Source organism: Lissotriton vulgaris, chromosome 10 (assembly GCF_964263255.1).
Source record: "Lissotriton vulgaris chromosome 10, aLisVul1.2, whole genome shotgun sequence".
NCBI lineage: Eukaryota > Metazoa > Chordata > Amphibia > Caudata > Salamandridae > Lissotriton > Lissotriton vulgaris.
In genome coordinates, this window is record NC_141698.1 from 151569286 (window position 1) to 151586935 (window position 17650).

Here is a 17650-nt window from a genome sequence, read left to right on the forward strand (position 1 = left end):
GAACTTACCTGTTTAATATTTCATCCCTTAAAATTCTGACCACTATGTTGTGAGCCGTCCATATTTTGGCTTTGATACTCCTTACCACTATGGAACGAGAATATCTCTGAAAAACAGTTGGATAAAAACAAGCGGCAGCTGAATAAAACCAATGTTTTTCACACGCGTCTATCAGAGGAGGCCAGGCACACATCTTGGAGGTCAAAGTAGATGGTAGAGCTGTTAATAGGCAATCTAGAAAAGTCCTACAGAAGTCACCCTGGGGCTGAATGAACCTAGCAATGGACCAACCAACTCCTAGCAGGTCCATGGTATTGCATTATGAGCTATAAGAATCCAATTGACTCTTCACTCAACTGTTCCAATAGGAAAGCTATTGACTACTAGAGAGAAATTTGAAACCACCTTGAGATTAAAGAGGCCTTCAATCAGGAATATGATAATTGTGTTAGATGGACCAGAACCTTGACCTTCCAGGAGAGAGTCTGAAATGTTAATCACTAAACCTCTAGTGTTACTCTAGCATGTACATGGCCCTGTTTTATGACAGTGGCACCTGAATCCGTTACTGTCCGGCTGCTCTCATGTCTGCTTTGTCATGACCTTTAAGTTAAACTAACTGGTCTGGATGCGAAAGACTCCACAGAAATGGGAGAGGTGCCCTGTTATTCAGAAAGGGTCAGGATCTCAAAGTGAATTCACTAATGTCAAAACTCCCTTTCCTTGGAGCACATTCACTGACTCAAACCATACATTCAAACTTCTGTTAGGAAGGTAAACTGGATGCGAAAGGGACATCAAACAGCTCTCCATATTGGAAGCAAAGGAGGGAGATGCTATGAGGATCAGAGCACGCCGCCCTTTAAATAAGCCCGGGCGGCCCAACACGCAGCCCATGTAGTCTCCAGATACAAACCCACTGCAAACCCATGGTGGCCCAGCCAATCCCAATGGGAGGAGCCTGAGGTATTCCTGTGTCTCCTTCGATGGTGACATCATCAACATCACAGTTACTGCTAGGGTGGTGGAACTGCCAAGTGAGAAACAGGCAAAGAGAAGCCGGAATAGGGAACCACCACCAGAGGAAGAAGCAAGAAGAACCGGAGGTGCACCCCCCTGTTAAGACCCTGCAGACACAGGCCTACCAAACTACTCACAACAAGGGAAGGGGTGGAACTGCAGTGAACCTAAGTCCAACACCGAACACCTTCATGGTCACCATTCCCCCATGTGCACCTACCTAAAAGTAGAATCGTCTGAACTTGAAGTGGGGAAGGGTGGCTGCAGGGAGCTTATGTGAATATAATCACAGAAGCTCCAAACCAGCCAGAGTCCAGGGTGCCCATCCATGGATGAATGCATAACAAAACAGGAGGTGGATTGGGCGGGTCCGTCCTTTATGGGGTCGTGTTAGGGGTGTGACCTGTTCAGGAAGTGTGAAAACCTTGGTTCTTTTTAGCATTTAGGGAGTTTTAAAATGGGTACATGCATAGCCCGAAGGGCTGGACATCCTCCTCATAAAGTAAAGAATGGGACGCGGAAGGAAATGAAGCGGTCAAGTAGCATACATTTCTTGCAAAGTGCTTAAAACATCTGTCTCCAACAATCTGCTGATGTGATGCACTTACAAATGCACTGAACTATTGACTACAAAATTTCAGAAAACCATCCTAGCAAAAATAATAAAAGGACCCTAGTAAATTATAAGGTTGAAATACTCCAAAGTTGTGGCCAATTTTGATGACTCTGGGCCTGATTCACAAAAGTAAACTTGCACATTTGTGTAAGTTCACAAATTTTCAGATATTCACGAAGTACAATTTTAATTTTACCAATAATATTTTTACGACTGCAGACACTCTGCACATAAAAAGATTTGGCCAATTTTGATGACGCTGGGTCTGATTCACAAAAGTAAACAACTGCACATTTGTGTAAGTTCACTAGTTTTCAGATATTCATGAAGTACAATTGTACCAATAATAATTTTATGACTGCAGCGACTCTGCATATAAAAAGATGGGCCTTTTTCCTATCTTTTTACATGCGAAGTCTCAGCGTCAAATATAGGCATCTCCTCATTTTTATGTGCAGAATCTCGTAAGATTGGCCTCTCTTATCTTTGTATGTGTGGAGTCTCCGCAGCCGTAAGATTGGCTTCTCTTATCTTTGTATGTGTGGAGTCTCCGCAGCCGTAAGATTGGCTTCTCTTATCTTTGTATGTGTGGAGTCTCAGCAGCCGTAAGATTGGCCTCTCTTATCTTTGTATAAGTGGAGTCTCAGCAGTCGTAAGATAGGCTTCTCTTATCTTTGTATGTGTGGAGTCTCCGCAGTCGTAAGATTGGCCTCTCTTATCTTTGTATGTGTGGAGTCTCAGCAGCCGTAAGATTGGCCTCTCTTATCTTTGTATAAGTGGAGTCTCAGCAGTCGTAAGATAGGCTTCTCCTATCTTTGTATGTGTGGAGTCTCCGCAGTCGTAAGATTGGCCTCTCTTATCTTTGTATATGCGGAGTCTCAGCAGTCGTAAGATAGGCTTCTCTTATCTTTGTATGTGTGGAGTCTCCGCAGCCGTAAGATTGGCCTCTCTTATCTTTTTATATGCGGAGTCTCCGCAGTCGTAAGATAGGCTTCTCTTATCTTTGTATGTGTGGAGTCTCCGCAGCCGTAAAATAAGCCTCTCTTATCTTTGTATAAGCGGAGTCTCCGCAGCCGTAAGATTGGCTTCTCTTATCTTTGTATGTGTGGAGTCTCCGCAGCCGTAAAATAAGCCTCTCTTATCTTTGTATAAGCGGAGTCTCCGCAGTCGTAAGATAGGCTTCTCTTATCTTTGTATGTGTGGAGTCTCCGCAGCCGTAAGATTGGCCTCTCTTATCTTTGTATAAGCTGAGTGTCCGCAGTCGTAAGATAGGCTTCTCTTATCTTTGTATGTGTGGAGTCTCCGCAGCCGTAAGATTGGCCTCTCATATCTTTGTATAAGCAGAGTCTCCGCAGTCGTAAGATAGGCTTCTCTTATCTTTGTATGTGTGGAGTCTCCTCAGCCGAAAGATTAGCTTCTCTTATCTTTGTATATGCGGACTCTCTGCAGTCGCAAGATTACTATTAGTGAAATTAAACTTGCAGTTTGTTAATACAAAAAAAAACTTACATTGAAGGGAAAGTTTACCTTTATGAATTAGGCCCCTGATGTACATACAAATGCGCCCCTTACAACTACATTTCTCCCAGTTCACCTGCTTTGCCTACTGCACCCCTCACACCCTTTTATCCCCCTCACACCCTTTTATAATATCTAAGCTGTATATTGCTGCTCAGATTTGGACTCCAGAGTCCTCCGTTCCCAATCCGGTCCGCAATAGGGAAATGATGGATTCATATTTCACCATACATTACACACACCTTTGTATACAGCTTACGGGGCACTGTTTGCTTTGCCTTTGCTAGATGTTTGCATGTCACGCTTTGCATTTGGTTTGTATGCCACTTTGTTTGCTGTTTTTCCTTTGGTTTCTGTTTCTGGAGCTCTTGAGAGTTGTTTAAAAAAGGGCTTCTCATGGCCAGGCAAGGATGGTAACTTCGCCTGCGGTGGGGGTGGGGCAGCTTTTCTGAACCAGTCATGACAGCACATCGCCTTTCCCGGCTAATAGCTGGCTTCTTTCTTTATTAAACAATGAAATAAATGCATGTGAAGTCATGAGTCTGCAACAGCTGCCACACCCTGAACACAGTGTGTGCACAACCTCCCTGCAACCCTGCGGATTGCTCACATCAAGCTGCTGCTGTTGATATGTTTCCATCAGCCTCACCCATATGACGCCTATTCCAGTTTAGCAGGAAACAGGGAGAGGTAGATGGGTCACTGTCACTCGGGTTGCTTTCGTACAAGACTCAACAACATCATGTGCATTTCGGAACGTAAAAACAGGAGAAAGTTGTGTGGAAAGTTGTGCATTATAAGAAAGTGTTGTTAAAAAAAAAATATATATATATAATGAGTCTGAATTGTGAAGGTTAAATCCGTTTCTTGTCATATTAAAAACCTTGGTGGATATTCTCTACGGAGGAACCGCCCTGATTTCGCAAAAGTAAAACTGAATAAAAGTGTGTTCTCTTTCGAAAGTGAACTTTACACAACCCCAGGCAGGAAGGGCCCGCGAACAAGGCTACCAGCATTTGCATTTGTTTCAGCAGGAAGGACCATGCCTTGCTGTCTTTTTTACCCTTTTAGGCCCAAAGTTGGAGAGGGTAGACGGGGTGCCTAGGCTGATCGCTAGTAATACCGCCCTTCATTTACTACGGGCCTGGGTCAGTCACAGGCCCTATGGGGTCGAATTTACTCTATTGTGCCCAAATAATCACACCCGTACAAGGTGACGTGGTGACGTAGCATGGGTGACAGGAGCCTTACAGCTTGGGTCTCTGACGCCTCCGGACCCCGGTGCCACTGCACCTACCGCACTGCTGGTATCTTTGCACCGCTCTTGAGGTGAGGTTAAGCAGATTTAAGAGTACCGCTAAAGTCGGCGGGGAAAGGGCCTGAAAGTAATACGAAACATGAGAAGAAATTCTTGGAGGGGGGGGGGGGGGGCTCTTGGACTTTTTCTTGTGGCAATCCTATTTTTCACCTAGTGGTTTTCTGCTCAAGGAGCGCTACATTTACTAAGACTGATAACACACTCAACAATGCCAACCCTCCCGATTCAGGCGGGAGGCTACCGATTTCAAGGCTAGTTTCCTGCCTCTCAATTGCCTGCTTCAAAAAAAAACCCCGATTTTTCGGGGCCTGGAGATGACTGAGACATGTTTTGGGTGACTCAGACCATGCCAGTAACTTGCTCCTGCAGGCCAGTGCAAACATTGTTGTCACGCACTCCTTGCCTGCCATTGCGTTCTCAGTTCTACTGACAGGAAAGGAAAACTCGAACATTTTGAATTTCTGATATCCGATCCTGCAGCATCACACTTGCAAGTCCCATACATGCCAACAGACCTGCTTCAGGCCTCATAGAAGTCGATAGGAGAAATACATTCCCCCGATTACTATTTTTAAATCTCCCACTTTCCTCTTCTAAAATGTCGGCATGGCCTTTAGATGGAAGAGCCCATTAAAGGTGGCTTTACTGTCTGGAGGCAATGTTTAGACAGAAGGCCCCATCAAATGATGGTTAATATTTAGTATTTTTGTTTTAAAAGCTTTATAAATCAAAGGCAGGTGCGACTTTCTTCACTCAACTGGATTATCCAGCTCCCCTCCAAAGGCTGAAGTCCATCCCTTCTAATCATCATCAGCGCATCATCCTCAGAGTGATAAGTAAGCAGAGAGGTTCAATCAGGTGACAGAACAGTATCAATGCTCCCCGCTATCCTGATTCACCGGAATGTAGTTAAAATACCTGGAACTTGATGAATTACCCTACAATACTGCTTGGCCTTCAACACTCAAGATGTCATCAGTCTTAAGTAATGACTTTTTAAATTATTTTCTTGTTTTTTTTCATGCAAACAAAAACAGTCATCGCAGTGAACTAACTGGCTTGAAATGCTCGCACGTCATAGTGTCGAATTAATAACAGTATAATACACATTGATCATACACTCCACCCAGACACATTGGGAGGATCTTCATGAAACATAAACTACGAGGTAAACATAGGGCGTCAGCGAGGAGATTGAGCGTTATGGGTTAGCACGGCAATCACTGCAAACAATGGCTTAGGGCTGTTGTTAATCAGGTGAAGGGAAAATAAAGCAAAAAAAAAAGAAGAGGAAGTAATATCCCCCCATCCACCTTGGAGGAATGCCAAAACAAAATGTAGAAGCCGCCTTATCTTCTGGGGAAGGAAGGAGCTCACAAGAATGGCTTGGCTTTGGACATAGGTAATATGTGTCGACTGAATATTGCAGGTCTCTTGAACGGGTTGACTCGGTGTAATGGCTGGATTTTCCGCTTAGATGAGATCGGCCCCAGGGGCCCCTATGACCCAGCCAAAACGTACTCACCTTCCCTCCTTAGAACGTATTCACAATGGATAGATATGCAGATATATATATATATAGGTCGCACCTAAGGATGGGGAATGATAGATTTTCTACAATATCTTATTCACATCAGTTGGTCTCGCGGCCACCCCGACCCAGACCGGTCTACCCTAGGGCAGATATGACACACAATCCGGTGCGTCTACACATGGGCCTGCAGAACCCAATGCTCCCTTTTCCAAACGGTTCGCAATCCGGCAAACCTACACGCCAGTCTCCCCCCTAGCGCTCTCACTTATTCAAGCCACAATCTTGTGGGTATCCACGCTGGTCTCCTACCCAGCGTTCTCACTAACGCCGCATATCAACGACGACCACATTCCTATGAACAGTCATCAGGACGATGTCTCAGTTATCTACTCGGGATAAAACTATAATAATGACTTTTGATACGGTTCCCAAATTATATAATGTACCTCCTATTCTTGGCATCAAAGGTCCACTCACTCCCTCTTTGTTCGATCACTATCTACCTGATCGGGATTTCACATCCGCTCACATAAACAACTCTCGACTAGGAGTTGCATTTACCGAGATTGAACAGGAACACAAGGCACACGATAATTCTATAAGAATTAGGATATTTATTGACAATGGACACAAATCACATTACTATGCAACATAATTTCTGCAAAGAAAAGGTAAAGATTAGAGTGCACGCTATTTGGGAAAAGGACGGAGGTCACCTGGTTAATATGAAGTCTGGACTCGGCAGTCATCTAGGTTCCCTTCTCGTCTCTGTGTCCTGGCTCGCCTTGCAGTCACACCCCAGCCGTCACAAGTACACGTCTGCACCGCTAGGCTCAACCTCGTCTGCTTCCCTCCAGGGCACCGGAACCTTGCTGGTTATTAGCTACCGTCTCTCTCTCTCTCTGTATCAGTGCGCTCCGCGCTAGTTCTCCTTCAGTCTTTCTCAGAGAGTTTCGGTCTTAAATCTTTCTCGGACTTCAAAGATGGCGACTGTCCGCCATGAGATAATTAATGGCAGAGATGCTAACGGCTAGATGCCGCCTACGGACTAACTGACAAACTGACTAACACCTTCGCTAATATCAAAGCCCGTTCCTTCATGGAAATCTACGGCCAGTAACCTGCCGCCCACCAAATTCTTGTACCTCCCCGTACCAAGGACACGTTCCCAGCCGGCCGGCCTGAAGTTGTGTCTTCGGAGTGGAGAAAAATACATTCCTTCGATAAGGGCCAGCCTGAGCCGGTTCTCTCCAAGCGAACAACAGCTTAAAATTAAACATTACACTTCACCTAGAAAGCCTTCTCGAGCTACCGGGCAGAAAGCAAAATGGAGTCTGTCTCGTTTAAGGCCTACGGGGCCCACAATATGCGTAACTCCATGGAAAATATCCTAGCATGTTAGCAAATGGGCAAATCATGACTAATACTTATATATCTATCCCCTAACTTAAATTCATAAGCCCTACATTAAGGAAAGTGACACAAAAATGCCCTAATATATGTAAGACAGGGGCCCTGTCTATAGTCCTAATCCCTATGCTATGGGGGTGATAGGCTGGAGTCACTCTCCATCATTCTCCCTCTCAAAAGAGCCAGAAAAGGGCAGCCATTACACTCGGCTAGGAGGTCATGGGTACCATTTATCCAGCTGAGAGTTAACGTTGTACTGATGCCACTTCTGGGGTGACCCTGGAGTCTCAAGAGATGGAGGTGGCTCAGGAGTCCAGATAAGTGAAGGCACGGTCCTCCGTTTTGTAGCAGAGACAATCAAGGGGGTCCATTTTTGTCCTAGATTGGCTTTAAAAGTTTCTGCAGGAGTATCTCCCAAGTACCCACCATAGGTCGCTTCCGAATGCCCCTCACTTCCTCGCTGCAGCGGGCAGTACCCTCAGAGAGCTCCCAACGCAAGAGTTCTCTCCTCCAGGTAGCAAGTAGGGGCGGCAAAGAGGATTTCCATCTCATGGTTATAGCATGTTTAGCAATCACCAGCACCAGCTCAGCAAATTTCGTTATAACCACCTTCGTTTTTGGACTGGGGAAAAGCCAGATGACAAAGGCCTGGGGACCATCAATGTCCATGTGATCAGTCATGTCAGCGATATCCCTTAGTGCATCTGCTTGGATGAAGCTTGAAGCGGTCAGATCCAGAGCATGTGGATCAGCTGAGCCAGTGAGGTACAAAATCTAGGGCAAACATCTAGTTCTACGGGGTAAATAAGGTGTAACCTGGTTGGAGTGATATATGCCCTACAGAGGATATGTAAATGTATACACTTGAAATTGGTGTCATGGCATTCTGGGAAATCTTATGAGGGTATTCTAGAATTCCTTGCCAGTCCTTATCTGAAAGAGGTTGGCCTATGTTTTGTTCACATTACTCTCTGAGTAGAATGAGGCTCAATACGGTATATGGTGAATGGAATTGTAGAGCAACGTGATTAGTCTCCTGCTCTGACCAATAGTGTACAATGTTTGAAGAAGCGCATTTGTTTCAGGTTTGGTTTGCCGGACCTTCCAATGCCTCTGAAGCGCCCCAGCACTCCCCATATGGAAGGAAGGTACCACCTGGTTCTTACCATCAAAGAGAACGGTGACAAAATAGCGGTCAACTTCCATCAGGGCATGCTGGCCATCAGCAATTGGATGTCAGCCAACTACCTCAAGTTAAATTCAAACAAAACAGAGGTCATGACTTTTGGCAAGCTCACCCCCACCTCGCCAAACGCCTGGTGGCCCTCCAGCCTAGGTCCCCCTCCTCTCCCAGTTACCAAGGTTAAAAATTTGGGAATCATCATAGACGACAAACTCACCTATGTGTCACATGTTAACTCCATCGTATAATCTTCTTTCTTTAAACTTAAAACCATAAAAAAGATTCTCCCATTCCTTCCCCCCCGAGTCTGGCAAAACACTGATCACCTCATTTATCATGTCCTCAGTGGACTATTGCAACGGACTCCTGCTCAATGCTCAACACAAAATCATTCAAAGGCTGCAGTCCATCCAAAACGCTGCGGCCAGATTGCTCTCAGGCACTCCAAAATTCCAACCGATCGCCCACATCATTAAAAGATACCACTGGCTAGCTGTGAAAAACAGAATCAAGTTTAAAGCTCTCTGTATCGCATATAAAGCCACACAAAATCAAGGCCCGCGATTCCTTACTAAATCCCTCGCCTTCCATGTCCCTAAACGATCACTTCGATCCATGAACGCTTCCATCATGACAGTCCCACGCGCCAGGATGGTCACCTGGGGTGACCGCAGCTTTACGGTGTCAACGGCCAAACTATGGAACTCCCTTGACGCAGACATTAGGGCTACCCCCACTCTGACCATTTTCAGACGTAAAATAAAGACGTGGCTATTCTGCCAATAAAACTACCTCCTCTTCTTTCCCCTCTCTCTGCTTCATCCACAGCGCCGAAACGCCCTTGGGCAATTGTTCGCGCTCTATAAATCGCATTAATAAATAATAAATATATAAATACCTGTCAGGGAGTACAGGGTTATCAGCTCCTGAAAGGAGAATAAGGATCTGTCTGAAAACAGGTCTCAGAAAGTCTCGATTCTCGCCTCCACCCAGAATTCCAAGTCTCTAGGCACGGGGCACCTCTCCGGGTGGGTGAGCTCATGAGAGGCATAGCCAGAGCTAAGGGGCGCAGAACCTTCATGAGGGAAATGCTATTCTTGTAACAGCTCAGGTCCAAGGAGAGAAGCAGAGGGCCACTTAACAGGCCAGAGGCTAAAAAAAGGAAGTCTGCGAAGAGCACCCTCCCGGAACTGAGCTTGAGAGAAGCCTATTTCATATAAGTGATGACCTGCCAGCCAACAGGCCAACCACTAGAGTTGTGCAGACAGACAGTGCACCCGAAAATCAGGGGCTCCCAGTCAACTCTCCACGATTGGAAGTCAAATCTTGGAGAGGGCAACCTGCCTGCATACTGTTCCCCAGAGCAGAGTGGTGAGGAGTCCATCCAGCTCCCTAAACATCTTTGAGGGAAATTGGAGTGGAATGTTATGAAAGTAGTAAAGAAGTTGCTGCACCATCCCTATCTTAGCATCGGCTACTCATCCCAACAAAGATAATGGCAAGGTGATCCAGAATGCGAGCTGTGAATTGAGAGCCCGTACTTCCTTACCCAAATTTCCCTCCAAAAATTCAGTATGCGTGTGAAAGATTTGTATACCCAGATATCGGAAGGTCCTAGGGGCTCAAGGGAATGGAGCATTGCCCCATTGGATTGTCTTCTCCCTAAAGGATTCCTCGCTGGGGAATGACAGGGATTTGATATCATTAATCCTGAGCCCATACAGGCTGCCGAAGCAGCAAGGGTAGTAGTAAGGACAGGCAAACACCCTCCATTGTCTGGTAAATTTTAGTGCATGTCAATGGCGATACCCCCCATACAGTGCCCTGAGCACATAGCTTAACCAAGAACAGTTCAAGCCAAGCGCAACGAGCACTGGCAGCTGCTAGCAGCAAAAAGTGAAAGGGCAGCGTAGGGGACAAAAATATGGAAAAAAAGAAAACTTAACTGCTGCCTCGCCACCTCGGTGCTTAGCTCCCGATGCACAGGCTACCAGACTCCCCTGCGCCAATCGAGATGCAGCTCTCATGGTGGTATTACCCAGCATGAGAGAAGCGCTGGGATTGGGCAGAGAGTGTTGGTTTTGTGCTCCCGCAAGGACTGGGAGCCTGTGCCTGCTGCTCTCCATGCAACAGTGTGGAGATTGCCAAGTGCACATGTCGGTTTGACAGTGCTAAGTCATCCGGTCAAACCGCCATGCGCACTAGCGGTGCCCTGCGCCCACCACTCCTCGTGCTGCTGTCAGAGGATGGCCCCACCCTTCAGACTTGGCTCTGGCTCCATATTATAAAGTAAAATAATAATAAAATAGTTTAAATAATTGCTTTATTATCATGTTATTTTACGTTTCCATGCAGCGGGGCGACGCTTCTCTACCATAACGGAGGAGCCGCCGCTGGTGAAAAGCAAGACCGAGTAAGGACACCACTACCGAGACCCGGGTGCTTCTGTGTATGCGGTAGACATGCATTGGCCAGTCCAGACTCTGGCAATAGGCTCAACATAATCAATCTTCTATTATTGATGGTAACATCCATAACTTCTTTTCCATTTGTTCCAACCGGTAGATGCAGAGGATGCCCTGATGACTGTTTCATCTCTGACTATCAATCCTAGTTCTCCTCAAGTGTGCAGTCAGGGGATTTCAAATTTCGCTGTGCCACTCATCATTCCAGAGGACAATCTTGAGGTGCAACAAACCTATTTTTAATCATATACTCACAGAAATTGGGGAGTAAAAGTGTTCTTCATTTCAACAACTGCCAAAAGATTACATCAGATCACTGGGTGCCCCAAACTGTTCAAGGTTTTTCAGACAAAGTTTGATGCTACCCCTATTCAAAGATCTTTAGCACAGCCTATTTATTTCTCTTATCATGGTATACTTCTTAGTAACGAAAGAAAAACTATAAGAGCAGACAAGATATAAACCTGTGACAGATCAATGTCTTTGTTTTGTACTGTCACTTCAAAATGGAAACAATCATACCTACAAGAGAATTACAGGCCAAGGATTGGACGGCCCGATAAGATCTGAAAGATGCATATCTTTTGTATCCTATAGAGCATCATCACATACAATGTCATCAACTCTTTTGGCAAGGAAAATGCTATCAATTTGCTACTCCTTTGGTTGATTTGTCCCCTGCTCAGTGGTGTTTCATGAAATTGTTAAAGCTTTGCTCAGCCTATATGAGAGCTCAGATTCTCCACATGTTGGTTTATTTGAATTTTATGTTCTTCCTTGCATAATAACTACAGTACTTTACGCCCATCTTAGGTTTAGTCACTTACTCACATCTCTTCTTCCAAAATTGTGATTTATTATCAATTTGAAAAAAATCGCATCTCACTTCTTCTCAATCCTTGGAATTCCTGAGATTCATGACCAATTCCAATTCCTGCATCCTTCAATTTCCCCCTTCCAAAATCTTTCCCAAATCAAAGGGTGGGCAGGGCCTTCTGGGCACCAAGATGGTCACAGCCGCATCGGGCACTCTGGTGCCGTCCAAGTCCAGGATGGAGGAGAGGACTTAGTGCCTGCACCAGGAGAGTGTTTTGGGATTCAGAAGATGACTGAGACTGCTCCAGGCCCAACATCAGTACCTTAGAGATGCCTGCTGAGGCACTGCAGTGCTTCCAGCAGTGGAGTAACTTGGGGTGCCCTCTTCAAATAGGTGAGACCCCCGAGTGAAAGTGAGGGTACAGCTCAAGTGCCTCATAATCAAACAGAGGAGGCGGTGGTCTAATGTGTCCTATGTAAGTGGCTGCAAACTCCATGGCTGTAGCAAAGGGTAGAGACCTGTTGTCAGGAAGCGAGCTGCTCCTGCGGCAGCCAGGGCCCCAATTACATATGCGCCAGGGCTGGAATGAAACTGCACTCTAGGAGGGCCTCCTTGCAAGCGGCACCCTCTGTAAGGGTATAGAAGTGCCGACTGCTTAGGGCACACCTACCTCTGCCTTTTAGGAGGAAGCCAGAGACTGAAGCACACTGCATGAGTAGATTGTAGACAGTGAAGGTTAATCTTGCTACTGATCACAACAGCAAAATGGAGGAGCAAGGAGGATTTCTTTAACCCCAGAAGAGCATCAGTAAAGGGCGGCAAGAGAAGTGCAACTGCCCTACCTGGTGAAGGCAAAACCTTAACCCAGGGAAAGGACTCTGCTTCACTCCATAAAAGCTTGTCAGAATGATATTGAAGAGGGGATGGGCATCATTAAAGCATGCCACCAACTAGGTTGGTGGGTGACGGCTTCATGAAGGAACATATTTTGTTCCCCTCTACATACAGCTCTGAGTCCTATACTAAACCTTGCTAGACCAGTCCACTTTTGATTACATATAAATGCTTTGGGGATTCGGATTGGCTACCCAGTCCTCTCTCTCTCCTTGAAAATCAATCATCATTACAGGGGCTCTGAGGGAAGTGGAAAAGAAGTTGGAGGGACTGTCATCCAGAGTGCCATCTGTAGAGCAAAGAATGGAGGGAGCATAGTGCAAGATACAGACCCTAGAGGGTCATGTGAGGGTCAGGCCAAATCATTTGAGGTTAAGGCTGTGGGAACCCACGTTAACCGGAGGGCAGATTGATACATTGGATAACTGGAGGAGAGGTACTTTTATTGGGGTGCTCGGGTCCCAGCAGATGTTTCTGCGGACTCCCTCTAGACTAAGCGGCAGTCCACCCATGTTGAACTTTTGGGGACATGGCAAGATGGAAAAAAGGGACATTGTGATGAAGGTATTCATGCGACGTATCAATAGGAAGTGCACTAAAAAGGAACTGGTGCCACTGTATTGGCGATGGTCTGGAAAATTTGACGTAAAAGATCAACTCTTGAGGGCAGTGGCACAGCGGAAAGAGATAAAGTGGGGATCCTCATGATTGCTCCTGTTCCGTGTTCCCAGACCCCAGCTCTGAAACTTTTTTATGGAAAAAAGTGCTCATGGAAGTCAGTCATGAACTGATACACTGAGGACCAATGTATACATGTGGTGTCAGTTTGAGGGTTTTCATGTGCCAGATGGGGGTTCTCAGACTGGACGGAGGTATTTATTTTTGTGAATGTTGTACTGATGTGTAGGCCTCTCAGGCTAGTTGGATTTAATAAATTAGATTAGAACCTAAAGGTAGCTGAGAGCCTTGTGGACAGCTGCCATCGATTTTGATGGCCATTTACCAAACTTTTAATCTTTTATTAGTTTTTCAAAAACAAACTCCAAAACCAAGAGTTTGTTTCAGAAAAAAAATCGAATGACTCACTCACAAAGGGAGTTTTCTCTCAGGGTTTGGGGATCATTATGTGTTTATCTGTCCTTCTTTGCCAGGTTTTTCCTGGCAGTGACATACAGGAAAAAAAGACATTACTACGGTCACCCTAAATAGGGCAGATAGAATAATGTGCTTGCTTTGACGGTCCCTACTGCTTCGGGCCGTCGGGGGGAGTTTTTAGCCAATGAAGCCAAAGAGAGAGATCTGTTGAAAAAAAACTTAAGGTCTGCCTGTCTCTTAATGAGGCAGGTGGACCGAGGGTTTGGCAGACAGGGTTCTTTTTTGCGTTGGAGAGAGATAACCCTGTCTGCCAAATCAGACCCAGGTCCAGATGTAGGTGGCCATTTACCGGCCGGTAACGGCCGATTTTGGCCGTTACCGACCGGTAAATGGGTTTTTGGGATGTAGGGGGCCAATTTTACCGAATCGATAAATTTACCGAATCGGTAAATTTACCGAATTGGCAAAATACTGAATCGGTATTTTTACCGATTCGGTAACTTCTAGATGTAGGTGGGACTCTTCTGAGTCCCAAAGGCCTTTCAGATTCGGTATTTTACCACCCAATCCAATTGGGTGGTAAAATACCGAATCCAGGTGTGCATGCACATGTGTGCATGCATAACTATGCCATGTGACAGACAGACATGCCCTTAGGGCATGTCTGTGTGCCACATGACACACATGCCTGTATTTGGGGTGCTAGAGGGTGTCAAAGTGACACCCCCTGCACCCTTGCTGGAATTGGTATTTACCGAATCGGTAAATACCGATTCGGTAATGCCCATTGATTCCTATGGGCTTCAATGCCCATAGGAATCAATGGGCATTGCCGAATCGGTATTTACAGAATCGGTAAATACCGAATCTTAACGATTCGGTATTTACCAATTCTGTAATACCTACAATCCCCACCCCCCCTCTATTTTACCACTTCTTAAATACCGAATCGGTAAAATTCGGTATTTAAGAAGTGGTAAAATAAAATTACCTACATCTAGGCCCCAGTGTCCTAAATAAAATTTAGACTTTCATTCACTAACACTAGGAAAATGTACATTATATGTCAGCTTCTTTGTTAAGAGAAATCCAACGAGCTGGTAATAATTTACACAATAGACCAAACTCAGGAGCACCCTGTCTTTAATATTTATGTATGGAGTTTTTGATTTGTCTATCCAAAGAAGTTGAGAATAATTTCAGGCCATTCAGATTGCCTGTTTAAAAGCCACTATTGACCGTCAAAGTTCATAAGTGTTTTGAAAGTCCAGGTTTACACCAATGCCCATGGTTATAGCTGCAGTCCTACCTTGAAGTAGAAGCTTTTTTATATCATGTGAAATACAAAGGTTTCCTTTTTTCTCATGAATGTAATGTTGATATTATATTTCTATGCATACCTAGTTTGAATGTTCAATACTTCTCGCTTGCAGGATTCCCGTCAATGTACAAATGACCAAAGGTGTCTGAGGGACAGTCACTGTGTTTTTCAAATTACTGCGTAGACCACCACCCAGTAGATGATCTGTTGGCCTTAACAATTTGATTTCATGGTTGTGGTTGGTGCTGCCTAAAGTGGTACCAGAGGGTTGAAGAGTGTCACAAATTTAGTACCAATGAACCCCCAAAAGAACAAAGGGTAAACACATCTGTTTATTCAGGTCTGCACTGCATATCCTTTCAGAGGCAAGTAAAAGATGGCTCACAATGGAAGGAGATGAATATCAAGCTGGGATCTATTCGGTTATTCACCTATATTATCTACTGAATTAGAACGTTTAAAGCTTACATTCCAAAGCCCTAAAGACCACACCTAGAAACCTTCAGCACAGTTAAAATATCTGATACATATTCTGGGATAACCCTGAGTAGCTTCATCTGTTAAGGGAAGACATCTGCCAAGAGATGTGTATCTAGGACATAGGCTCCACAAATAGTGAGAGATGACTTGTGGTATCCTTTCCCTACACTTCCAAGATAAAGACAATTACACTCCTACCTAACGGCACGCTCAATAGGCAACGCAGGCTCCATTTCCTCTGTTTGTCGCACAGCTTTCTGCCTCTTACAGATGATCAGGTACCTAAGAGGAGGTATGTCACCTGCACTATTAAGGTTCACTGCCGGAATAAGAATCATCACATTTCTGACCTCGAAAGTAACGTAAAGTTTTACAAGTATTATACACAGTCTTCATGTTCAGAAAAAGCTCTCTAGGATGGAATCTTTGTTGCAGTGAAATGGTAGAAAATAATGTTATATTATAGCTTCATGGTCATCTCAGCATTGCAATGCACAAAAGAAATAGAACCCTTATACTAGAAAACACATGTAGCTTGGGCAGATGTAAAAGGATTGGGCCGCAGAGGGAAACCAAATAATCCAGAAGGAAAACATCAGGTGATCAGGTGTGGGACCCATATAAGTGGTAATTCTGGCTGTTCACAGGGGGGTAACACAGGTAACCGCAACCCTATGACTCTGTGGGACCCAGGGGCCGACAGGGGCCCGCCTATCCAGCCAAAAGCCTATGAATATATTTAAGCTGTAGGAGACTGGACGCCCCCTTATCACGTTCTCGAAGGGTGCCCCGTCATTTTGCATTTTGCCACTGGCTGCTCATTTGCAACTCATTCAGATAGGAAGGCGAGACTAGAGGGCACTTGAAACAATTTGAACTTCAGTTCTGTGGGATTTGTATTTATGTTAAACTTTGGGCGTGGGATAACCTTAATCTTTGCCTGTCAAACCATTGTTTGCTGAAGAGATCTTGAGTCGTGAATGACTTGACCACTAGATTTCCAAAACCCATTTCCCATCCTCAAATCACATCCCTTACTAATGTTTCTTTTAAATCTTTCCAATTTCTACGCACACCACTCATGCTGTGGTTGGTATACTTTCTATAGTTTGTGATGAATGGCTCCCACTCCTTTGTTATGTAGCCCAGATAGTACAATGATGGACTGATGTTACTTTCTTCGATGATCTTCCACAAGTTCTTCTGCATGGTTGTATCTGTTTGACTTTGTATTCTCTTACTTCCTTTGCCCCACATCCAATCAGCCACCTATGTTTTCTTTTGGCAGTATATTTATTTTTTATCATCATTGTATTTTCTTGTGTTAATCCGTATGACGACTTCTTCAACGCTCGCGGCTCTGTGTCTGGGCAGTGCTTTACATATTTTATGAAAAAAATAAAAATGAAGAACCTGATTATGCATGCAGAGGAAGCTTGGCTCCATTAAAATAATAGCTTGCATTTAGATTTAGCATTATTAGTGTCACCCATGGCATTCACATACAAATCTTACGAGAGGTAACATTGTCTCTGATCATGGGAGAAGTGGAATCTCTGGGTTCCAGTTGGCTGAGCTTCCAGATTCATGCTTCTGATATGGGACTTAGGTCCTGAAGGAGATCAGTCCCGAACCATTCAGCATTGGTGCACTTGATCGGGCTGGCCTAGAGGGCAATCAGGCAGTGGCAGCTGCTACAAATAAAGGGTGGTGAGGCGGGAGGGAAAGCGCAGGGGGAGGGCTTAGAAATAATGATTAAAAAAAACCTTACCTTTAGCCGCCGGCCACCTCCAGCATTGCGTTGCGTCCACCGCCTCTCCTCTTCCTTGGTCCCAGTCGCCCCGGGACAGACTCCCATCCAATCCCCATACTGCAGAGCAGCTCAATGCAGCTGGACTGGAGAAAATCTAAGTGCGCATGTGTGTTTTGGTCAACCTGAGGCAGCTGGCTAAACACACATAAGCACTGAGGGAGTGGAG